Source organism: Callithrix jacchus, chromosome 15 (genome assembly GCF_049354715.1).
Source record: "Callithrix jacchus isolate 240 chromosome 15, calJac240_pri, whole genome shotgun sequence".
Classification (NCBI taxonomy): domain Eukaryota; kingdom Metazoa; phylum Chordata; class Mammalia; order Primates; family Cebidae; genus Callithrix; species Callithrix jacchus.
The window spans coordinates 10,689,406-10,714,092 of record NC_133516.1 but is presented as its reverse complement, the minus strand read 5'-3'; the positions used below and the strand labels follow the sequence as shown (position 1 = coordinate 10,714,092).

Here is a 24,687-nt window from a genome sequence, read left to right as displayed (position 1 = left end):
GATGTGTCTGGGAAGACCTCATAATCATGGTAGAATGTGAAAGGCACATCTCACATAGCAGAAGACAAGAGAAGAGAGCTTGTGTAGGGGAACTCTCATTTTTATGTAACCATCAGATCTCGTGAGGCTAATTCACTCTCATGAGAACAGCATGGGAAAGACCTGCTCCAGTGATTAAATTACCTCCCACCAGGTCCCTCCCACAATGTGTGGAAATTCAAGATGAGATTTGGGTGGAGACACAGCCAAACCATATCAATGACTATCAAAAACAGAGATAGCAATGTGGACAAACACAAGGATTAGAGAGACATCTTAAAATCTCTGGCTGGATTCATGGATGAAAACCTTTTCCATAGAAGTTTAGTCTACCAAGATGGAGAGGTAGGTGTCTTATCTAATGTGCAGAAACCAACACAGAGAATTAAGTAAAATAAGAAATAGGGGAATATACTGTGCCAGTGAAAATTAAAACAGAGACTGTTAAAAAAAGAAAAAAAAAAAAAAAAGAAGAGAAATAGGAGAATATATTCCAAACAATAGAACAAGATGTGTCTTCAAAAAGCTCACCCAAATGTAGTGGAGTTTTGTGATTTACCTGACAGAAAATTCAAAATAACAATCATAAAGGTGCTCACAGTGATCGAGACAGCAATGCAAGAACAAACAAAGATCTTCAACAAAGAGATAGAAAGTATAAAATAGTACTAAACCAAAATTAAGGATCTGAAGAATGCTATAGCTGAACTGAGCAATTCAATGGAGGGATTCAATGGTAGTAGTAGACTAGGTTAAGCAGAAGAAAGGATCAGTGAACTTGAAAACCGATAACTGGATATCATCCAATCTGAGGAGCAAAAAGAAAAACAAATGAAAAAGAGTGAGGACAGCTTAAGAGACTTATCAAACACCATCAAGAGGAATGACTTATGCATAATTGGTGTGCCAGAATAAAAGAAAGAGAGAAAGGAACACAAAACATATTCAAAGAAATAATGGCAGGAAACTTCCTAAGTCTATAAAATAAATTAGAAAGACAGATTAAAAAACCCACAAGGATAATAAATGACAAACCCAAGGAGATCCACAGCATATCATAGTCAAATTGTCAACAAAGTCAAAGAGATAGTGTTAAAAGCAGCATGAATAAAAACAAATTATGACATACAGAGGATCCGTAAATCAATCAATGGACTTCTCAGCAGAAACCTTGCAAACCAGAACAGAATGGAATAGTATATTCAAAATCCTAAAAGAAAAAGACTGCCAATTAAAAATACTATATTCAGACAATCTTGTCTTTCAAATTCAAGGGAATGATAAAAACTTTCTCAGGTAAAATCTGAGAGAATTTATTACACCAGTTCTGCATTACAAAAAATGCTAAAGGCAGTTCTTTAAGCTGAAGGACAAGGATGCTAATTAGTATCATAAAGTCATGTGAAAGTATAAAAGTCACTGGTAAAAGTAGGTATGTTGTCAAATACGAAACACTCTAATACTATAATGAGTGGATAGATTATTTATATCTGTATTATAAGGGTCAAAAGGCAACATTATTTTTAAAAAGCTACAATAATTAGCTATATTATAAAAAGATATACAGTGTGAAATCAAAAACATAAAACATGGAAAGAAGGGAAGTAAAAGTGGTGAGTTTGTGTATACAATAAAAATCAAGCTGTTCTAAGAATAAATAAATCTGTTATAAGTATAAGATATCTTATGTAAGCCTCAGGGAAACCACACAGCAAAAGCTTGTAATAGATGCACAAAAGATAGAAAAGAATCAAAGCATACCACTATAGAAGGTCATCAAACCACAAGGAAGAAAGCAAGAGAGGGAGGAGTGAACAAAAGGTTTACAAAACAACTTGAAACAATTAACAAATTGAAAAGAATAAGTTCATATCTATCAGTAAATGTAAAAATGGATTAAATGGATTTGACTGTAAATGGATTAAATCCTCCAATTAAAAGGGTAGAGTAATTGAATGGAGGCCAGGTGCTGTGGCTCACACCTGTAATCCCAGCACTTTGAGAGACCAAAGAGGGCAGATCACTTGAGGTCAGGAGTTCAAGACCCTCCTGGTCCACACGATAAAACCCTGTCTCTACTAAAAATACAAAAGTTAGCTGGGCGTGGTGGGGGGCGCCTATAATCCTAGCTACTCAGGAGGCTGAGGCAGGAGAATCACTTGAAGCCGGGAGGTGGCGGTTGCAGTGAGCAGAGATCCGGCCACTGCACTCCAGCCTGGAGACAGAGGGAGACTCCATCTCACAGAGCAACAACAACAATCACAAAAGTGTAGAGTAATTGAATGGATAAAAAAAATAAGACCCAAGTATATACTGACAACAAGAGGCACGACCTTACCTGTAAGGACACAGATTGAAAACGAAGAGAGAGATTGTCCAAGAAGACAACTGTGGAACCGAAAACCACCCCTACTTGTAATCCCCCCAACTGCAGAAGAGCAGAAAACAGAATCTACTCAGCAGGTTGCTAATCCAGAACGCTATTTAAACGTCCTCTACAGAACAGTTGGGCACTCTGGTTTTCCTTTTCTTTTTCTTTCATTCTTTTTTTTTTTTTGAGGTGGAGTCTTGCTCTGCCACCCAGGCTGGAGTGCAGTGATGTGATCTCGGCTCACGGCAACCTCTGCCTCCTGGGTTCAAGTGTCTCATGCCTCAACCTCTGGAGTAGCTGGAAGTACAGGTGCATGCCAGCATGTCCAGCTAATTTTTGTATTTTTATTCTTTTTTTTTTTTTTGAGATAGAGTCTCACTCTATTGTCCAGGCTGGAATGCAGTGGCACCAGTCTCGGCTCACTGCAATCTCCACCTCTCAGGTTCAAGCAATTCTCCTGCGTTAGCCTCCTGAGTAGCTGAGAATACAGGCATGCACCACCATGCCCAGCTAATTTTTGTATTTTTAGTAGAGATGGGGTTTTACCATATTGGCCTGGCTGGTCTTGAATGCCTGATCTCATGATCTGCCTGCCTCGACCTCCCCAAGTGTTGGAATTACAGGCGTGAGCCACTGTACCTGTCGAGGCACTCTGGTTTTTTAAAAATGATGAAAGCAAAACTTGGCAAGCAAACCTGTGGCTGATCTCTAAGTTTGATACTATTAAAGATTTTTGGGCTGTGTACAACAATATCCAGTTGTCCAGAAGTTAATGCCTGGCTATCAATACTCACTTTTTAAGGACAGTATTGAGCCTATGTGGGAAGATGAGAAAAACAAACAGGGAGGACGATAGCTAATTACATTGAACAAACAGCAGAGACGAAGTGACCTTGACTGTTTTTGGCTACAGACATTGCTGTGCCTTATTGGAGAGTCTTTTGATGACTACAGTGATGATGTATGTGGTGCTGTTGTTAATGTTAGAGCTAAAGGTGATAAGATGGCAATATAAATTACTGACAGGGAAAACAGAAAAGCTGTTACCCACATAGGGAGGGTATACAAGGAAAGGTTAGGATCCTCCAAACATAGTGATTGGTTATCAGTCCCACTCAGACATAGCTTCTAAGAGCAGCTCCACTGCTAAAAGTAGGTTTGTTTTTTAAGAAGACACCTTCTGAGTATTCTTCTCAGAAATAGGAGACTGTGTCCAGCAATCGAGATTTGGGAGCTGAAAAACTCCTTCTTCAAAAAGCAGAGTGGACTGAATTAAAATGATTTCAATGTCGATGTTGCCAAGAGAAGTCTCATTCACCTTTGTCCTGTACTTCTGTGTTCTCTTTTCTTTGGCTAGTGTCCACTCTCCCAATCACAGAATCACAGTAAACACCCCCAGAATCCATAAATGTGTTCCTGGCCCACTATCTCATAGTTAAGTAGAATTACCATTAATTGTATATATACATTTTACCTATCCACAATATTCAAAAAACAACTTGGCATTTCTATGCATTACAGGAAAAAAATTCTGTTGATGTTCTATCGGATGCAGGAGCATTTTTTCGGGTTTGAAAGATTAGGATGCGACAGTTTTCTAGCAATCTTCTTTGTTTCCTTTACAGCATTGTCTTTGCTATACTCTTGCTGATGGCTGCTAGATTTTAATTTATTTCTTTTCCTACTTGATAACATGAGTGATTCTGATTTAAGTTTTTCATTTGTTTTTTTCCCCTTGGGTAACATTGGTGAAGGATCCAGGAATATGACACAAAAGTGGAATAAGCATTAATTTTATGCAAAAAAATGAGACATGGAAAAAGATAGTCTATGAAAAAAAAAGAAAACAAGAAAAAAAGCAGGAGTAGCTATACTTATATAAAATAAACTTTGAGTCAAAAACTGTAAAAAAAGATAAAGATGGTCATTATATGACAGTAAAGGGATCAATATAACAAGGTGATGTAACAATGGTAAATATATATACATCCAACACTGAACACCTAAGTGTTTAGAGCAGATATTAATAGATCTAAAGGGAGACATAGACTGCAATATGGTAATAGTGGGGAGCTTTACCATTCCACTTACAGCAAGCAACATATCATCCAGACAGAAAATAAAAATATAACATTACGGTGAAACAACACTCTAGACCCAACAGACCTGACGTTTACAGAATATTTCATCCAGCTGCTGCAGAACGTGTTTTCTCATTAGCAGGTGGAACATTGTTATGCCAGAAAATAAGGCTTAAAGATTTTGAAAAATTCAAATAATAACCATTATCCTTTCTGATCACCATAGAGCAAAACTAAACATCAATAACAAAAGGAATCTTGGAAACTGTACAAATACATGGACATTAAACAGCATGCTTGGAAATGACCAATAAGTCAATCAAAAAATTGATAAAGAAATTTAAAAATTTTTTGAAACAAATGAAAATGGAAATGGAATATGCAAAAACCTATGGGATATAGCAAAAGCAGTACTAAGAGGGAAGGTTATAGCAATAAATAAATATGTAAAAAATAGAAATATTTCAAATAAACAACCTAATGATTTCCATTTTCACAAAAATGGAAAAGCAAAAACACACCAAATGAAAAATTATTAGAAGAAAAGAAACATAAAGTTCAGAGAAGAAGTAAATGAAATTGAGACAAAAGTACAAAAGATCAATGAACTAAATAGTTGTTTCTTGAAAAGATAAGCAAAATCAACAAACCTTTAGCTAGACTAAGTGAGAATAATAGAAGATTCAAATCAATAAATTCAGAGCTGAAAAAGGAGACATTACAATGGATGCCACAGAAATAGAAAGGATAATTAGAGAGTATTACAAACAACTATATGCCAACAAGTTGGCAAACCTAAAAGAAATGAATCACTTTCTGGACACATACAGCCCACCAACATTAAATCATAAAGAAGTAGAAAAATTGAACAGATCAATAAAAAGTAACAAGATTGAATCAGTAATAAAACTTCTCTTAATGGAGAGAAGTCTAGGACTAAATGGCTTCACTGCTAAATTCTATAAAACTTTTAGAAAAATGGAAGGAGAGGGAATTCTCGAAATTTTTTCTGGGAGGCCAGTGTTACCCTGATAAAGCCAGACAAGGACACCACCATCACCACCACACACACACACACACAAACACACACACACACCCCAAACAAACAAACCCCCAGAACTATAGGCCAATCTCTGGTGAACACAGATGTGAAAATCTTCAACAGAATACTATCAAATCAAATTTAATAGCACATGAAAAAGATTATACACTATGATCAAGGGGGTTTTATCCCAAGGATGCAAGGCTGGTTTAACCCATGTGAATCAATACATGTGATACATTACTTCAACAGAATGAAGGACAAAAGCTATATGATAATCTCAATAGCTGCAAAAAAAAAGAATTTGATAAAATTCATTATTATGACACAATAAAAATTAGACTAATCAAATTAGAACATATCTCAAAACAACGCATGCCATATATAATAAATCTACATTTAACACCATACTGAATGGGATAAAACCTTTTCTGTAAGATCTGGAACAAGATAAGAATGCCCAATTTTACCCCTTTTATTCAACATGGTACCAGAAGCCCTAGACAGAGCAGCTAGGCATGAGCAAGAAATAAAGAGCATCTGAATTGGAAAAGAGGAAGTCAAATTGTCTTGTTTGCCAATAAGATAATTTAATATTTAGAAAAGCCTAAAAATTCACCAAAAACTCTTACAACTAATAAACAAATTCAGTAAAGTTTCAAGATACAAAATCAGGATGCAAAAGTCAATAGTATTTCTATTCAGCAATGGCAAACAATCTGAAAAAGCGATCGGAAGAGCAATTCCATTTATAATAGCTACTAAACAAACAGAATTTCTAGGAATAAATTTAACTGAAGAGATGAAAGATCTCTCCTATAAAAACCATAAAATACTTCTTAAAAATTAAAGAGGACACATAAAAAAATGGAAAGGTATTTCACGTTTATGGGCCAGAAGAGTTAATATCGTTAAAATGCCCATACTGTACAGATTGAGTGCAATCCCTATCAAAATTCCATTTTACAACTAATTTGAAAACAATCCTAAAATTTGTAAGGAACCACAAAAGACCCTGAATAGCCAAAGGTATTCTGAGCAAAAAACGAAACTGGAGACAGCACACTACCTGACTTCAAAATATATTACAAAGCTATAGTAACAAAAATTGCATAGTACTGGCATAAAAAGACTCATACACCGGTTGAACAGAATAGAGGTTCCAGAAATAAATCCACGCATTGACAGCCAACTGATTTTTGACAAAGGTGCCAAAATCACTCACTGTGGAAAGGATGGTCTCTTCAATAAATAATGCTGGGGGAACTGGATATCTATATGCAGTAGCATAAAACTAGACCCCTAGCTCTCACCAGCTACAAAATTAAACTGAGAATTGATTAAACACTTAAATATAAGACCAGAAACTATGGAACTACTAGAAGAGAACGTTGGGAAAATGCTTCAGAACATAGGTCTGGGCAAAGATTTTTTGAGTAAGAACATAAAAAGCTGGGCACCAAAAGCAAAAATAGACAAATAAGATTACACCAAGCTAGAAATCCTCTGCAAAGCACAGGAAACAACAGGGTGAAGAGACAATATGCAGAATAGGAGGAAATATTTGCAAACTATTAATCTGACAAAGGATTAATATTTAAAATATATAAGAAACTTAGAAACCAACAGCCCAACAGCAACTGTCCCCCAAATAATCCTATTAAAAATGGGCACATAATCTGAATAGACATATATCGAAAAAGACAGACAAGTAGCCAACAGGTACATGAAAAAATGCTTGATATCACCAATCATCAGAGAAATGCAAATCAAAACCACAACAATCTATTATCTCATTCCCGTAAATATGGCTATTATAAAAAAGACAGAAAACAGCAAATGCTTGTGAGGATGAAGAGAAAGGGAAACTCTTATATACGGATTGATGGGAATGTAAATTAGTACAGCCGTTACAAAAACAGCATGGACATTCCTCAAAAACAAACAAAACTAAAAATAGAAGTACCGTATATATACCCGGCAATCCCACTCCTGGGAATATATATCCAAATGATAGGAAATCAGTATACTGAAGAGATAGCTACACTCCTAAAGTTATTGCAGTACTATATCCAGCCAAGATATGGAATCAACGTCAGTGTCCATCAACAAATAAATGGATAAAGAAAAGCTGGTGTGTATATATGTATGCAATGGAATATGATTCAGCCAGAAAAAAGAATGAAATTCTGTCATTTGCATTTGTGGCAACATAGATGAACCTGAGGATAAGCGAAATAAGCCAGGTACCAAAGCTGGCCTAGCTTTGCTTCTACTCTACTCTGTCGGCAAAATAAGTGACGAAGGTCAGCCCAGATTCAAGGGAAGGGGAAATAGCCTCCACTTCTCAATGGGATGAGTAGCAAAAACTTTGTACCTATGTTTAATTTGCTGCATTTGCTCTTAAAAGATACCACCATGATTTCTGGGTCTGCATGAACCAACAGAAACATTGTTAGAAGACAATTGTATGTGTGGAGTTAAAAAGAGAGTAAAGTCAGGTGTGGTAGCATGCACCTGTAGTCCCAGCCACGCAGGAGTCGGGGGTGGGAGAATCACTTGAGGCCTGGAGTTGAGGGCTGCAGCATGCTAGGATTGTGCCTGTGAGTAGCTACTGCCCTCCAGCCTGGAAAACATAATGAGACCCTGTCTGCAAAAATAAGTAACAAAAATAAAAAAGAGTAAAAATCATAATCTTGGTTCTTAGGAAGCTTGACACTTAATTAACCTGGAAGGAAGATAAATGCTATTTAGCATGAAATATCTTACTCTGCTTCCACATTCTAGAACATGAGCATTAGTTAAGGCACCAGATATCTCAAGGACCACTGGATTTTTTTTAAAGCTTATTATATTTAAAAAATTGGTAAAAGTTTTGGGATGAAAAAGAAGAGCTTCTTAGGCCAAATCCAATTAGGATAACTTTAGCCAGAATGGTTAAATTGCTTTGCATTAAGAAATTAATGGTAACCGGATTTTTGGTAGCAGCAGGCAGGTACTATAACTCAGAAAAAAAAGACATGGAGAAAAACAACTCAGAAAAGAAGACTCATTAGCATAATGGAAGCAGACAAGGGTCTCGAGGACTGAGAGTAACCCTAACATTTGCTTGGGGTGAGATAATTCCTTATTAGTGGGTAAACAACCTTTAACTCCTCTCAATACAGAATTAAATACACAGTGTTTATCAAATCCAAACCCATAGTATTAACATTTTTGCATAAATAAATCTGTGCGTGATTATTAATTTTAGCATTTATAGTTTAAGAAAATTTGGCTTCTTAGAGTCAATGTCAGACTTATGATTAAAATTTTAAATGTGGCATTAAGTAACTGGCTTAGGTTTGAGATTTTTAAGTTAAATTTATTTATCATCTTTATAGGATTTATTTACACATTTTGGAAAGGCTTATTGAGTTTAGAAGCTATCATTAAAGGAAAATTGGATATATTGAATTTATAACTACAATGAAGAATATTTTCAGGCATTTAATCAATTCTGTAGAAAGGAGAAAATATTAATTTAGTCAACATTTTACGGGACTTAAATGAATATTCCTTAATACTTAAGGAAGTTTTGATTTTGTAACCATAGTGAATTGAAGATTAATTTTTAAACCAAAATAAGCCACTGAATGGTAGTAGCTGTACACAAAAGCTACTCTCAAGTGTGTTAAAAGAACTCACAGTTAATGATATGCATTCTTAGAGCAGAAACTTCTGGTATCTGGAATACCCACTTATCAATAGGCTGGTTTTCATATATTTTGAATTGTGATTATCTAGGAGCCAAATTGGTTGGCCTTTTACACATTACCTGACTATTCTCTCCTGTTCTTTCGATTCTTTGGTAATTCCCTGGATGATGACCCCTTTCCCAAGTAGTGAGTGGCTCTGATGAATATGTCAACTTCTATAAATTAGGCTTTCTAATGCTCATGGAAAGAACATTACACTCTTGTTTTTTTCCCGTCTCAGAAGTAGCTGAACAGACTGAGTTTAAAGCTTATCTGAACGAGAAACAAAGCCTGGAAAATTTTAGTTAAAGGGATATGTTCAAAAACTTGGGAACTAGTGAAGATGAGGGATTATAATGAAAGCCTGCATGTAACCTTAACTACCGTGTTCACTAAGAAAATCATTACAGCAACATAGGTTGGTGTGTTTATAGCTATTTTTTTTTTTAAGAAACAAAAGATTAAAAAAGAAAGGAGAAAGGGAAGTAGATGAGACATTCCTGATTGTAAAGCCTAAAACAGTAGACTTCAAAGCTTCTGAAGAAACCGTTCTTGTAATCCACTGCTTACTTCTCCCTAAGTACCAACTGGCAAGGGAGGTCGGAATGGCTTAAATATTTACTAGGATTCCCCGTAGGAAACTTTAAGCAGATGAAATGACCAGTGACATAAATGAGAGTAAAGCTTTTATTTTCCCCACTATTTTTTGGTTCAAAAACTTTTCGTTTTGAAGTTTTTGTTTTCATAACAAAAATTCTTACAAACACTGATCAAATATTTGCAGGCCCCACTGTAGATAAAATGATCAGTGACGTCAACAGGAGCAAAGCTTTCATTTTCCCCACTAGTTTTAATAAACAAAATCCTTGTTTTGAAGGGTTAACAAAAATTCTTAGGAATACTGATCAAATATTTGCGGGCCCCACTGTGTGCAGGATGCTGCCCGGCGTTTCAGGGACAGACTGAGATTAGTGGCATTACAGTTAGGAGCCCCTGGTATTCAGCCGGTCTGCTCCTTCAGCTCTTTACAGCCTTGCTCTAACCTACTTGTTTAGCTCTTCTTAACAAGGGCGGGGAGGATCTTTGGCGCTTGCTGCTGTTGACTTGGTGTGAGGCACAGGCCAAGCTCCATGGAGGTCTTTAGCCTCTGATGCATGGTCGGAGCTGTATAATCAGCCTGGAGTTTTCTTCCTGTTGGAGCCTTTCATGGGACTGAGCCCCAGCCTGCTAATCTGGGGGCTGCTGCCCTGCCCAGCTCTTTCTAGTGACTTCTCCGTAAGTCCTGTCTCTCTGACTTTGCTCTCAGATAGTGGATAGGCAGGGGTTGAGGAGCGAGAAGAGGGCACACATGCTGGAACACTAAGGCTGTAGCCAGCCCAACTTTAGACTAACCCACTGTCTGAAGTTTGTTGTTTCAGCCCACATTCATCCAGCACTCTGTGGATACCACTGTCGGCCAGGGCCCCAGGGGCCCTAACTAACCTATCTTCCCTGCACCGCCCCGTCCTTGGCTATCTGTCTCTTACCTGTGACACCCAGGCGAGGTTCCTTTTCTCATCAGTTAACGTTCCTGGGAGCGTGGCCTGACTTGGATAATATCATCCTAGGCTTGGGAAATTATTTGTGGCCAAAAAATATTTAAATAAATATATTTATTTTTATTTGCTTTTGAATATTTTCAAATATTGAAAAATAAGTTTTAAAAGTAAAAAATAATTTGACTTACTTTTAAATAGTGTTTATAATTTTATACAGTTCCATTGAATACTCCTAATTCTTAGGTCATATAAATGAGGGTTACCTGTTTTTTTGAAATTCAAATTTTCATAGAGACAAAACACAGTGAGGAGGGTTTGTGGCAACTGAATTCACCCAACAGGATTTCACTTACATTAATAAAGATATAAAAATCATATAGTTGTATCACACTGGTGTTTTAAAAGCCAGTGTGTAACCCAGTATATAATACTTGAAGGAAGTGAGTAACTTTTAGAAGTTGCATCAATTCAATAAAAATGTATTCTTCTAATAAGCATTTTACAGAAAGTAAAATATTAAAAAGCCAGGATAAATATGAAAAAATAGTCAAACGTGCTAGTAATTGAAGAAATATAAGTTATAAAAATGAGATATTTTACATCTATCAGAATGGCAAAGGTACAAAATAATTCAAGGATGTCAAGTATAAACTGCCAATATAGGTGCTTGTACAACATTTCTGAAGAGTGATTTGGCAACAGATACCAGGAACCTTAAAATATGCATTTCCTGGCCGGGCGCAGTGGCTCAAGCCTGTAATCCCAGCACTTTGGGAGGCCGAGGCGGGTGGATCACGAGGTCAACAGATCAAGACCATCCTGGTCAACATGGTGAAACCTCGTCTCCACTAAAAATACAAAAAATTAGCTGGGCATGGTGGCGCGTGCCTGTAATCCCAGCTACTCAGGAGGCTGAGGCAGGAGAATTAATTGCCTGAACCCAGGAGGCGGAGGCTGTGGTGAGCCGAGATCACACCATTGCACTCCAGCCTGGGTAACAAGAGTGAAACTCCGTCAAAAAAAAAAAAAAAAAAAAAAATGCATTTCCTGGCCAGGCGAGGTGGTTCACACCTGTAATCCCAGCACTTTGGGAGGCCCAGGTGGGCAAATCACCTGAGGTTGGGTAGTCAAAACCAGCCTGGCCAACAGGGTGAAACCCCATCTCTAAAATAATACAAAAAATTATCAGGGTGTGGAAGTGCAGGCCTGCAGTCCCAGGTACTCGGGAGGCTGAGACTCGATAATCTCTTGAATCTGGGAGGGAGGAGGAGGTTGCAGTGAACAGAGATTGCATCACTGCACTCCAGCCTGAGCACCAGAGTGAGACTCTGGTGGCTCATGCCTGTAATCCCAGCACTTTGGGAGGCCAAGGCAGATGGATCACGAGGTCAAGAGATGGAGCCTGGGCCGGGCGTGGTGGCTCAAGCCTGTAATCCCAGCACTTTGGGAGGCCGAGGTGGGTGGATCGCGAGGTCAAGAGATCGAGACCATCCTGGTCAACATGGTGAAACCCCGTCTCTACTAAAGATACAAAAAATTAGCTGGGCACAGTGGCGCGTGCCTGTAATCCCAGCTACTCGGGAGGCTGAGGCAGGAGAATTGCCTGAACCCAGGAGGCGGAGGTTGTGGTGAGCCGAGATCGCGCCATTGCACTCCAGCCTGGGTAACAAAAGCGAAACTCCGTCTCAAAAAAAAAAAAAAAAGAAAAAAAAAAAGCATACTTTTGATGCAAAAATTCTACTTCTATGAAGTTATTCTAAGAAATTATCAAGTATGCATATAAAGGATATTCACTGTAACATTCTGTGTAATGTAAAAAACTGAGCAATATAAATGGCCCCAAATAGGAGCTTAATTAAATAAGTGATAATACAGTTACTATAAAGGATATCGTAGGATAACAGCTAATAACATAGGTTAATTTTTATGATATATCTTAAATAAAAAGTAAGTCCCCAAATATTGTGTACCATATTATTCCATTTTAATTATGTATGCACAATATATTCATGAATTAAACACCAGAAGTATATAGGCCAACATATTAATAATGCCTGTCACTGAGTGGTTTGATTATAGAACGTTTAATCATTTTTTTCACTTATTTTTATGCTCTAAATCTTCCTATCACCTTTGTGAATAATAAAAAAGTTTAAAACTCAATAAAAATAGTAAAAAAAGGAATTGTCCTAATAATTACCTGTGAGATTTATGGCAGAAGTTCTGAAAATTTTTGGTCTCAGGACCCTTTCATGCTCTTAAAAATTATTAAGGCTTCTGGGCCAGGTGAGGCGGCTCATGCCTGTAAATCCTAGCACTTTGGGAGGGTGAGGCAGGCAGATCACAAGGTCAGGAGTTTGAGACCAGCCTGATCAACATGGTAAAACCCTGTCTCTAATAAAAATACAAAAATTAGCCATGTGGTATAGTGTGCACCTGTAGTCCCAGCTACTCAGGAGGCTGAGGCAGGAGAATTGCTTGAACTTGGGAGGTGGAGTTTGCGGTGGGCTGAGATCATGCCACTGCACTTCAGTCTGGGCCACAGAGAGAGATTCTATCTTAAAAAAAAAATTGTTAAGGATTCCAAAGAAGTTTTATGTAGGTTCCGTGTATTTATATTTATTGTATTAGACGTTTAAGAAATTTATAAAGTGTTTGTTTACTAATTCATTAAAAATAATAAACTAATTGCATGCAAGATTTTTATTTTATTTTATTTTTTTTGAGACGGAGTCTTGCTCTGTCGCCCAGGCTGGAGTGCAGTGCCACAATCTCAGCTCACTGCAACCTCCGCCTTCTGGGTTCAAGTGGTTCTCCTACCTCAGCCTCCGTAGTAGCACATGTAACATATGTTTGTGAAAAGTAACTATAGTTTCCTAAAACAAAAGCATTTAGAGAGAAGGGTTACATTGTTCTCTATTTTTGCAAATCTCTTTAATGTCTGACCTCACAGAAAGAAGCTAGATTCTCCCATCTGCCCCTGCATTCAATCTCTCCTGCCATTATGTACCATGCAGCCTCTGGAAAACTTCACTGCATATTCATGCCAGAATGAGAGTAAAAAGGCAAGTCATTTTTTTTATCATTATGTAATTTTATTTTGAAAATAATATCTATACAAAAATTGTTTTGACCTGTGGGCCCCTTGAGAACATTCCAGACCTTTCTGGAATCACCAGACTGTGCTTTAAGAATGGCCTGTTTAAGATATTGCAGCCAGGTGGTATGAAGAAATTAATCATAATAAAAAGAGTACATTCTCAGATGATGTGTGCCGAGAACTATGCTGAGAGTTTTACATATGTGATTTTGTTTAATCCTGATCACAGTCGTAAGGGCCAATTACCATTATTACCCCCATGTCATAAGTGAGGAAGCTGAGGCAGAAAGAGGCCAAGCAACTTAATGACACTCTTCAGGATGTTCGTCCCCATCCTGGTTCTCTAGACCACTCCCTCCCTACCTACAGTCCCTCTCTGTTCTCATCTCACACCATCCTGCAAAAAGATGGCCACTTGCTGGACAGCTGTGTCTGCTGCCTCACTGCTGTGCTTTTCAGTATCTGGCTGTGCATGCCGACAGGCTTACTTTTCAGAAGGAACCCAGTTCCACATGGCGTAGACTATGAGAAGGCAACATTGGGAGGATGTTGGAAAATGCACTTTTAGAGTTTGGTGCATTGTCACCTTTTCGATCATACGATCAACCTCAGATGGGTGAGCAAGAATCTGTCTTCTCTTCGCCTCCCTGCTGTCTGCTTTCCTTTTGTCCTCCACCCCTCCTGCCGCTTCCCAGTATCGGGGTTGCAGGCATCCTGCCCCTGCTCTTGTGCCAGGCTACGCCGATGAGAACTGTTCACGCTGGCGAATTTATGCAAGGTGGAGAACCGAAGTGAACTATTCAGTTTTTCAGACTGGAGCACCCGCCAGAAGGGTGATCCTCTTGCTCGTTAATTTTGAATCACTCCTAAGAGCGCAAGCCTGATGTGTTTCAACAGCAACATTTACTTTAAAATTAACAAAGTTCAAAAGATCATTTTAATATTTGAAATGATTTTTGCCTACTCTAGTTTATCTGTCATCTGTATTTCCAAGAAACTTTACTTTTAAGCCATCTTTTAAAAATAGGCAGTTATTGCTCTTTTTTATGACTCAGAGTATATGGGAAAGTTGGTAATACATCTGCAAAACCTTTCCTGTGCCTGTAATAAAACATATGGTTTAGACCTCTCTTCTCTCCCTCCTCCACCTCTAGTTTTAGTCACCTAGAAATAAGCTTCTCTGTTTGTCCAAATTACCAAGTAATTGCCTTCTCTGTTCTCCTCTACAGCCTGATTTAGTTACAGCATATTTATATTAGTTTTTTTTTCCTGACTAGGAAATTAACCTTAGACTTTAGGAAGCATGCTTCTAATCTCCCCCTGCTTGTACACACATGCTTTAGGAGGGCAAGAAATGTGCTATAAATCTGAATAAAACACTTTTAAAAAATATTATGTAGTAATATACTCAATAAAAACATGTTGAGTTGATCCTAATAGAAATAATTCTTAAAATTCCTTTCTTCTTTTCTTCCTTCCTTCTTTCCTTCATCATGCAATAAACATTTATTGAATTTCTCTTATGAGCCAGATGCTATGTTAAGTCCCAAGTTTTAGATATTATCAACTCTGACCTCAAGAAACCTAGAAGGAACAAAGCTGTCTAGTTGGAAAGGTAGGTCGTGTTCCCACCTTTTGGGTTTTCAAGATAATTTGGGAAGGTTTTATTAAGATTGTAACCTAAGCATACATCTTTCTTGTTGTCAAAAAAAAAAAAAAAAAAAAAAAAACCAAAACAAAAACCCACAAAATGAGAGAAGCAGTATTTCAGTCTGAAACATCAGTAACCATCATCAGTAACTATTCTGATTTATTTTTATTATCAAGAAAGTGATAATAGTAGACCATGAATCTTGAGGCTTTCTAAATATTAAAACAAACACACACAGACACACACAGACACACACACACACCCCCCTCAACCAAACAAAATGACTATATAGGATAAAATCATGGGAGAATTAACCTGTAGAAAACGTGACCCAAAATGTGCACAGAAGAGCAGAGACGTACCTTGGAGATATTGTGGGTTTAGTTCCAGACCGTAGCAATAAAACAAATATCACAATAAAGTCAGTGACACATTTTTTTTTTGTTTCTCAGCACATATAAAAGTTATATTTATACTGTACTATAGTCTATTAAGTGTGCAATAGCAGTATGTCTAAAAAAAGTACATGCCTCAATTTAAAAAGACCTTATTGCTAACAAAAAAGCTAAAGATTGTCTGAACCTTTAGTGAATAATAATCTTTTGCTGGTGGTCTAGCTGTCGGCCTCATTTTTCACAGGTCTACTTCACAGTTTTTGGTTTAAAGTAAGAGATGTACAACTCTTCCTTCACCTGAAGGCATAGAGGACATTGGACTAATTTCAATATTGTTGTGTCTCAGGGAATAGGGAGACCCAAGAAAAGGGGGAGAGCTGGGGAGCAGTCAGAATGCAGACGACACATGTCTCTTAAGCTCACCACCTTATGCAAGCGTGGCTTGTGGCATTCCGAAACAGCTAGAGCAGTAACATCAGAGGCCGCTGACAACAGATCCACACACCAGATGTGATCATGAAAACGTCCGAAATGTTGCAAGAATTGCCACAAGCAACGCAGACTCGAAGCCAGTACATACTCTTGGAACAATGGTGCCAATATATTTGCTTGATGCGGAGTTGCCACAAACTTTCAATGTATAAAAAATGCAGTGTTTGCAAAGCACAATGAAGAAAACATACTAAGAAGAGGTACACCTGTACTTATCCCTAGGTAGAAACAATTCTGGGGAAACCCAGGCTCAGAGCCCGTGGTTATAAGAACAAGGAAGGGTCCCCAGGTACACATCAGAATGCGTAACTGGCAGAGCAGTCCCGGGCTCTTCTCTCTCCTACCCATGTATGCTAAGGCAGGCAGCAGCTGAACTGACCCACTCTGGGCCCAGAGGGGCAGAGTATTGCCCAAGGCATTTACTTCTCTCCCCCCAGGAAGGATGTGGAGCCTCTATACCCAGGAGACAAAATATTACCTGACAGTTCAGTCTGTCTTTCCTCCATAATCACTGAGCTGGCTTAGAGTAAATGCAGAACACAGGTAAACAGGAATTTTTAAAGACTAGCCCACATTCCTGGATTAAGAGAACAAACAGACCATCCTGGTCAACATGGTGAAACCCCGTCTCTACTAAAAATACAAAAAATTAGCTGGGCATGGTGGCACGTGCCTGTAATCCCAGCTACTCAGGAGGCTGAGGCAGGAGAATTGCCTGAACCCAGGAGGCGGAGGTTGCGGTGAGCCGAGATCGCGCCATTGCACTCCAGCCTGAGTAACAAGAGCGAAACTCCGTCTAAAAAAAAAAAAAGAGAGAACAAACAGAAGAATAATTTAAGATAAGTATAATTAATATTAGAGAGTTTGAAGGAAGTATTTCATCTATCGACAATAAATACAGAGATTTTGGAGATTAAATATTTGTTACAAAAGATCAATATCCTGAATATATGAAGGATTCTTACAAATCATTAAAAAGGCCAACAATGTAATAGAAAAATAGGCAAGGACAAGAGGATGTAAGTGATTCTTAAACATTTGAAAATATACCTAACTTTATTCATGCTATGAAAAATGAAAACTACAAGTACAGTTAGATAACACTCTTCACCTGTAAGATTAAAAAGTTTGAATGCTTTGCTAACACACTGATTTGATGAGAAAATGAGAAAATAAGCCTCCTAAATGTTCCTGGTGAGAGTTAGATCAGTAAAGTCTATATGAAGAGCAGTTAGAGAAGTTAGGCAGTACATATTACATATCATATGATAGTGACCTTGACTCAGCAATCATACATCTGGAAGTTACCTTACACACATGTATGCACACGAATAAAATTTCACTTGTGTATATGCAAGGAAATTAATTGCATAATTTTTAATATTAGCACAATATTAAAAACAATCTAAGTATTTATCAATAGAAAATTTGTTGAGTAAATTATAGAACATCCATATAAGTAAAAACTGTGCATTAAGAAGATAGCACAATTCTGCATATGGAAATTAATCCTACAGATATTCTTGCACATAAGTGATTTATTTGCACAGATATACTTGCCAAGTGTGTAAAATAAAAAAGGTATTTATTGAAGCGTTTTTATAATTGCAAACATTAGGCAAAAACCAAATGTTTATTAATAGCAGACTGATTAAATAAAGCATTGTACACTGAAATGATCAAGTGCCATGCCATTGTAAAAATGAATGTAGAAACTCTATGGGTAAAATATTGAATGTTCTCTAGAAATATATTGTTTGTGAAAAGGTGAGTATATTCAGTTGACCCTTAAACAACATGAAGGTTAGAGACACCAACTCCTCACACAGGTGAAAAACCACAAATAACTTTTGTGTGTGTTTATTTTAGTTTATTATTTTTATTTTCAGCTGGCTCATGCCTGTAATCCCAGCACTTTGGGAGGCCAAGGCAGGCGGATCTTGAGATCAGGAGATTGAGATCATCCTGGCTAATACAGTGAAACCCCATCTCTACTAAAAAAACAAAACAAAAAAAAAGAAAAGAAAAGAAAAGAAAAGCTGGGCATGGTGGCATGTGCCTGTAGTCCCAGCTACTTGGGAGGCCGAGGCAGGAGAATCGTTTGAACCTGGGAGGTGGAGGTTACAGTGAGCCGAGATTGTGCCATTGTACTCTAGCCTGGGTGATGGAGTGAGACTCTAATAAAAGAAAAAATTATTTCAGTTCTTGCAGGTTTGTTACATAGGTGAATTATGTGTAGTGGGAGTTTGCTGTACAGATCATTTCATCACCCAGGTAATGTAAATGCCCAATAGGTAGTTTCTCGATCCTCTCCCTCCTCCCTCTTCCCACCCTCCACCCTCAAGTAGGCCTCAGTGTCTGTTCTTCCCTTCTTTGTGTCCATATGTACTCAGCGTTTAGCTCCCACTGACAAGTGAGTTCATGAGGTGTTTGGTTTTCTGTTCCCCACGTATAACTTTCGGCTTCCTCAAGACTTAATAACTAATGGCCTACCGTTGACCTTACCTATCACATCAACAATCAACTAAAACATATTTGGAATGTTACATACTGTATCCTTACAATGAAATAAACCAGAGAGAAGAAAATGTTATCCAGAAAATCATGAGGCAGAGAAGATATGTTTACAGTACTGTAGTATATCCGTCGATAGTGCGCTGACAGGGTGGGCAGCTGCAGCTGCAAACTTCAGTCTGCAGTCCCTCCCTGCCAGCGTTTTTCCTCGCAAGGTCGTGACTCTTGTCTGCTTTTAGGTAGCACTACCAGCATCACCAGTGGCACTTTGTATGGGTCCCCTAGTGTTATTCAAAGTTTACAGTATTGCACTAAATATGATGAAAAATACCCGAGAACTGTCAGAGATCACTTTTTTTTTTTTTTGAGACGGAGTTTCGCTCTTGTTACCCAGGCTGGAGTGCAATGGCACGATCTCGGCTCACCGCAACCTCCACCTCCTGGGATCAGGCAATTCTCCTGCCTCAGCCTCCTGAGTAGCTGGGATTACAGGCACGCGCCACCACGCCCAGCTAATTTTTTGTATTTTAGTAGAGACGGGGTTTCACCATGTTGACCAGGTTGGTCTCGATCTCTCGACCTCGTGATCCACCTGCCTCGGCCTCCCAAAGTGCTGGGATTACAGGCTTGAGCCACCGCGCCCGGCCCCAGAGATCACTTTTGATTCCAATGGGCTATTTAGTGGAGGGAGGAACTGCTCAGGTGGAGATGATTAGCATCACAACACACAGCATTTGAAATAAATACTAGTAACTAGTATCTTGAGCGCACCGCAGTAGCAACAGGAGGTAGCAGTGAAATCGTAACAGTACAGGACCTACTGCAGTTGACTTTATGCAGTATGGTTTCACACTGCACCTTTATATTTGCTCACATATCTCTGCACTGCAAATGGTTCCATGTATGGTAGGTGTTTGTGGACATAAGTTTTGATCAATTTTAATTTAATAGATTTGTGTACCTTAGTAATAAAATACATTAGTTTCTATGTATATTTTATACATTCACCACTTAACTTTTTAAAATTTTTCAATATTTCTAGCTATGTGATTTGTCTGCAAGTCTCTGAATTGTCACAAATTTTTCAAAAGGCTTTCCTATATATTTATTGAAACAAGTTTGCATGTAAGTGAACCCACACAGTTCAAACCTATGTGGTTCAAAGAGCAACTATCTTACATTATCTTTTGTGAGTAAGGAGGAGGAAAACATAGACATTTGGATTATGCTTGTACAGAAAAACTCCGGATTAATAGGTGCGAGAAAATAAAAATCACTTGATTTCCTAGTTTGGTGCTGGAAAGTAGATGAACGAGAGTAGAAGATAGTGTTTTCACTGCTGTCCTAATTTTTTAAAAAAGAAACATATGAATGTCTTATTTAATAAATACATTTCTTTGAAAACAGTTTTTAAATGAAAAGCAAAAAATGATCAGACTAAAAAAGGGGTTTCCTATGTGTTTATATGAAAAGATGCCCAAAATGTATTGCTAACTGAAAACAAAAGCAAAATACATACACACAAGAGTATGATACCACTGTCTTTTTTTTCCTTTTTTAAAATAAAAGCCTGACTATAAGGCTGTTGATGCACAAACTCTCTCTGTGAGAATACACAAGAAATGAGTACTAGTAGTCACCTCTGGGGAAGTGAGCTGGAAGGCTACAGACAGATATGGAAGAGAGACAGATTTGATTCTATTCCTTTGTACCTTTTAAATTTTTTCTATGTGGTGTATTATCAACTCAAAAAATAAAAATGTTTCAAAATTGAGGTCACAATAAAAAAAACTTAACAGATGACCTAGGCTGGGGGTGGTGGCTCACGCCTGTAATCCCAGCACTTTGGGGAGGCCAATGCAGCCGGATCACGAGGTCAGGAGATCGAGATCATCCTGGCCAACATAGTGAAACCCTGTCTCTATTAAAAATACAAAAAGAAAAGAAAACTAGGCGGGCGTGGTGGTGTGCACTTATAGTCCCAGCTACTCAGGAGGCTGAGGCAGGGGAATCTCCTGAATCCAGGAGGCGGCGGTTGCAGTGAGCCGAGAGCGTGCCTCTGCTCTCCAGCCCAGGCAATAGAGCAAGACTCTGTCTCAAAAATAAAAAGATGACCTGAAGAGCATCATGAAAGTATGATAAGGGTTCTCACTTATAATTAAAATTTGCCACTGATAGAAAATAGACATTAAGTATATATGTTAGAAATACATATATTTCTAACAGGTAAAGGCTGGACATGTTGAAATAGAATGGATAACCTTTGAACCATGTGGAAAAGCCAGTAAAACAAATCTATCTCCAAATCAATACAATAATTTACAACAGCTTTAATCAATACAACAATATGGAGAAAAATCCAATCCAGAACAAAACAAGGCAAACAAAATTTAAGTTGTTATGGCAAGAAGTCCACACATTAAAAAAAAAAAAAAAAAAAAAAAAAAAAAAAAAAAGAAGTCCACACATAAAAATGATCGTAAATGTATTCCTATGACTTTGACTCTCAGTTTGAGTTTTTAAAAATCTATATTTTATTGATAACAGATAACCCAAATAGATCACTTAGAAAAATGAAAAGGGAAATACATACAGGGAGGGGAGCATCACACACTGGGGTCTGTTGGGGGAGAATAGTGGAGGGACAGCAGCGGGTAGGGAGGGTGGGGAGGGATAACATGGGGAGAAATGCCAGATATAGATGGTGGGGATGGAGGCAGCAAACCACATTGCCACGTAGGTACCTATGCAACAATCCTGCATGTTCTGCACATGTACCCCAGAACCTAAAGTGCAATAATATATATATATATATATATTAAAAAATAATAAAAATAAAGGGAAAAAGGGAGATACATACCAGGTTAACACTAACAAAAATAAAGTTTTAGTATTGTTAAATTAACGTAAGACAAAGCAGAAGTCAGGTAAAAAAGCCAACGTGACAAACGGGTATTTCACACAGAGGAAAGGAAAAATCCCCACTGATACATAACAGTCATGGACATTTTGTACCTAACAGCATAGCTTTAAAGGATGTAAATCAAGAGCAGCTAAAAATACAAAGGAAAAAAATGATAAGTTTCTATTATAGTGACAGATAGTGCCCTAGAAAATAACGGAACAATTAGATAAAAACGTGAAAGGCTCTGACTTTTAAATAACACTGTTAACATGTTTAATGTTTAACTTTGTATCCAAAAGGAAATGAATATACTGTCTTGTCCAAACATAAATAGCATAGAAAATCAGCCATGTACTGTTGGTCTATAAAGAAAATCTCAATTAATTGCAGAAAACAGAACTCATATAGACCATATTCTCTAATTATAAAGCAATAATAATAATGGCCAAAAAAATCACCTATTCATTTAAAAAATATAAACTGCTCTTCAAAGTCGATTAAAAGAAAATAGAAAACTCGGACATTTCACGCGGATTGCAGAACTGACTTCAGTGCACTAGTAGGTTGTGTAGTCAAGGCGATTTAAAGCATGCTCAAGACAGCTGTGATTTCAAAAGAGTTGTCTAAGGACTGTAATATTAAATTTTATATGGTTATGCTATATACATATCTATAACCATCGATAGAGCAAATATGTATACCGTATATAGCATAACTATATATATATAGTATAACTATAGCTAGCCTAATGATAGTTATAGATCTATAGCATAATCATAAAAATTAATATATATCTCATATATAATCTTTTATATATAACTTTAAGATCATTAAAGATTATTATCTCTACCTTAAAGATTTACTGGTGAGATATTATGGTATCAGGTTCACTATGCACTAATGTAAGGGTAAGTTTACCAAAATAACTATGTGGATATTGGTTGGGACCAGAAGATAAATTGAATCAATTGCTAACAACATTTAATGAATCTTTTATATATGTAGTTATGTAACTATATAATTTATATATATGTGTGTGTGTGTGTGTGTGTATAGCTCATATGCATCCATTTGCTATATCTCATACATTTCTTCAAGGATTAAAAAAATTCAGTTGGGTATTTAGAGTTCTTCTTTTCTTGCTCACAGAGGTATCTAAATAACATTTAATTTCCCAACTCCCTAGCCCCAGGAACTATTAAGATAGACTTCTAACCTTCCTGCAGAAGAAAAGCTTCTGAATTATGTTAGCATTAAAAAGTTGGTGGGAACTGAGGTTCGCTTTCTTTAAAAGGCAATTATGGGAGGAAAACATTTCCGATTAGCCACTTTGAGCCGCACTTTCTGGAGTGAGATTCTGTGAAGTGTTTCAATATTAGGTTCATTTTTGTAAACCTATGCACGCTAGCTCCTTCACAGAACCAGAATGATATTCCTGGATCAAAGATTTGCTTAAAAGTCATTCTTACATTAATGGTGAAGTGTCGATTTTGTTACAATGAAATTCTAAGAACTCCCTGTAGAAATTAATAGATACATTTTTAAAAATTCAGTGCATTGTGCTTTCTATATAAAGGCGATGCTTTGGATCCTGCCTAAATGTCTTTGGCACTTTGAGCTGTTTTCCCAACAATACTATTGGAGCCACATGTGAAAGATGACTGCCTGGGGCTTTGGGTATAGGCTCCAGTCTTCCTATAGAGTAGATATATGTTTGAATTTAATTGCTAGAAGCTGGATGCATGCCTGGAGACATTCAGGAAAACTGCTTTTTGTTAGTGTGGTATGAATTAGAAGTCAGCATGTCTGGGTCTTCCCCCCAAATCTTGCCACTTTCTAGTTATGCCTGTCATTCATCCTCTCTGGATCTCATCTCTATAGAAAAAGCATTTCAGAAATACTGAGATCCTAAACATTTAAACAGCCTTAGTATTTTCCTGGTTTGTGACTTTCCACTCTATGAATCCGTTCCACAAATCTCCAACTTTCAATATACCTTACCTAGAAGAGTATGAACGATGGTTTTGCGGTGATGAAAGTCATTATGTTAAGAGTGTGCACAGTGTCCCATAATTTATGTCAATTTACTGAAAGCGGCCATTTATTTGACTTGTTTACTTTTACTCTAAAGAATGGCTAACATCATCTTCAGCAAACTGACACAAGAACAGAAAATGAAACACCGCATATTCTCACTCATAGGTGGGTGATGAAAAATGAGAACACATGGACACAGAAAGGGGAGTACTAAACACTGGGGTCTATTGGGGGGAAAAGGGGAGGGCCAGTGGGAGGGGGAGGTGGGGAGGGATAGCCTGGGGAGAAATGCCAAATGTGGGTGAAGGGGAGAAGAAAAGCAAAGCACACTGCTATGTGTGTACCTACGCAACTGTCTTGCATGCTCTGCTCATGTACCCCAAAACCTATAATCCAATAAAAAATTAAAAAAAAAAAATAATAATATAGGAAGGAGCTGAAAAAGGCATGAAAATTTCAAAAGAATTGGAAATATGGAGTTTGCAGTATAAGGAATTAAAAGAAAACTCTGTATTAAAAAAAAAAAAAAAAAGAATGGCTAGATAATAACCTGTTGGATTATGCAGCAAAGAGCGACTGTAACAGGACTCTCTTGTGTTGACAGAAGGTCAGCGCAGTTCTCCTTGCTGTGTTGACTGACATCCCTGTTCTGAGTAATAATCAGGCATCTTTATACCTTTGGTTGCTTCACCACAAATATCTGTTGTTGACTGAGGCAGCAGAAGTGGAGGCCACACCTGAAGGACGGGATCGTGCTTCTAATGACATTATCCGCAGTATTGATG

At 37.6% G+C, this 24,687-nt stretch overlaps 1 pseudogene; it reads left to right on the top strand.

Moving 5' to 3' along the window:
* Nucleotides 1–376: 376 nt before the first annotated feature.
* On the top strand, nt 377–3,579 carry LOC100408959 (eukaryotic translation initiation factor 4E-like; annotated as a pseudogene).
* The last annotated feature ends 21,108 nt before the right edge of the window (nt 3,580–24,687 follow it).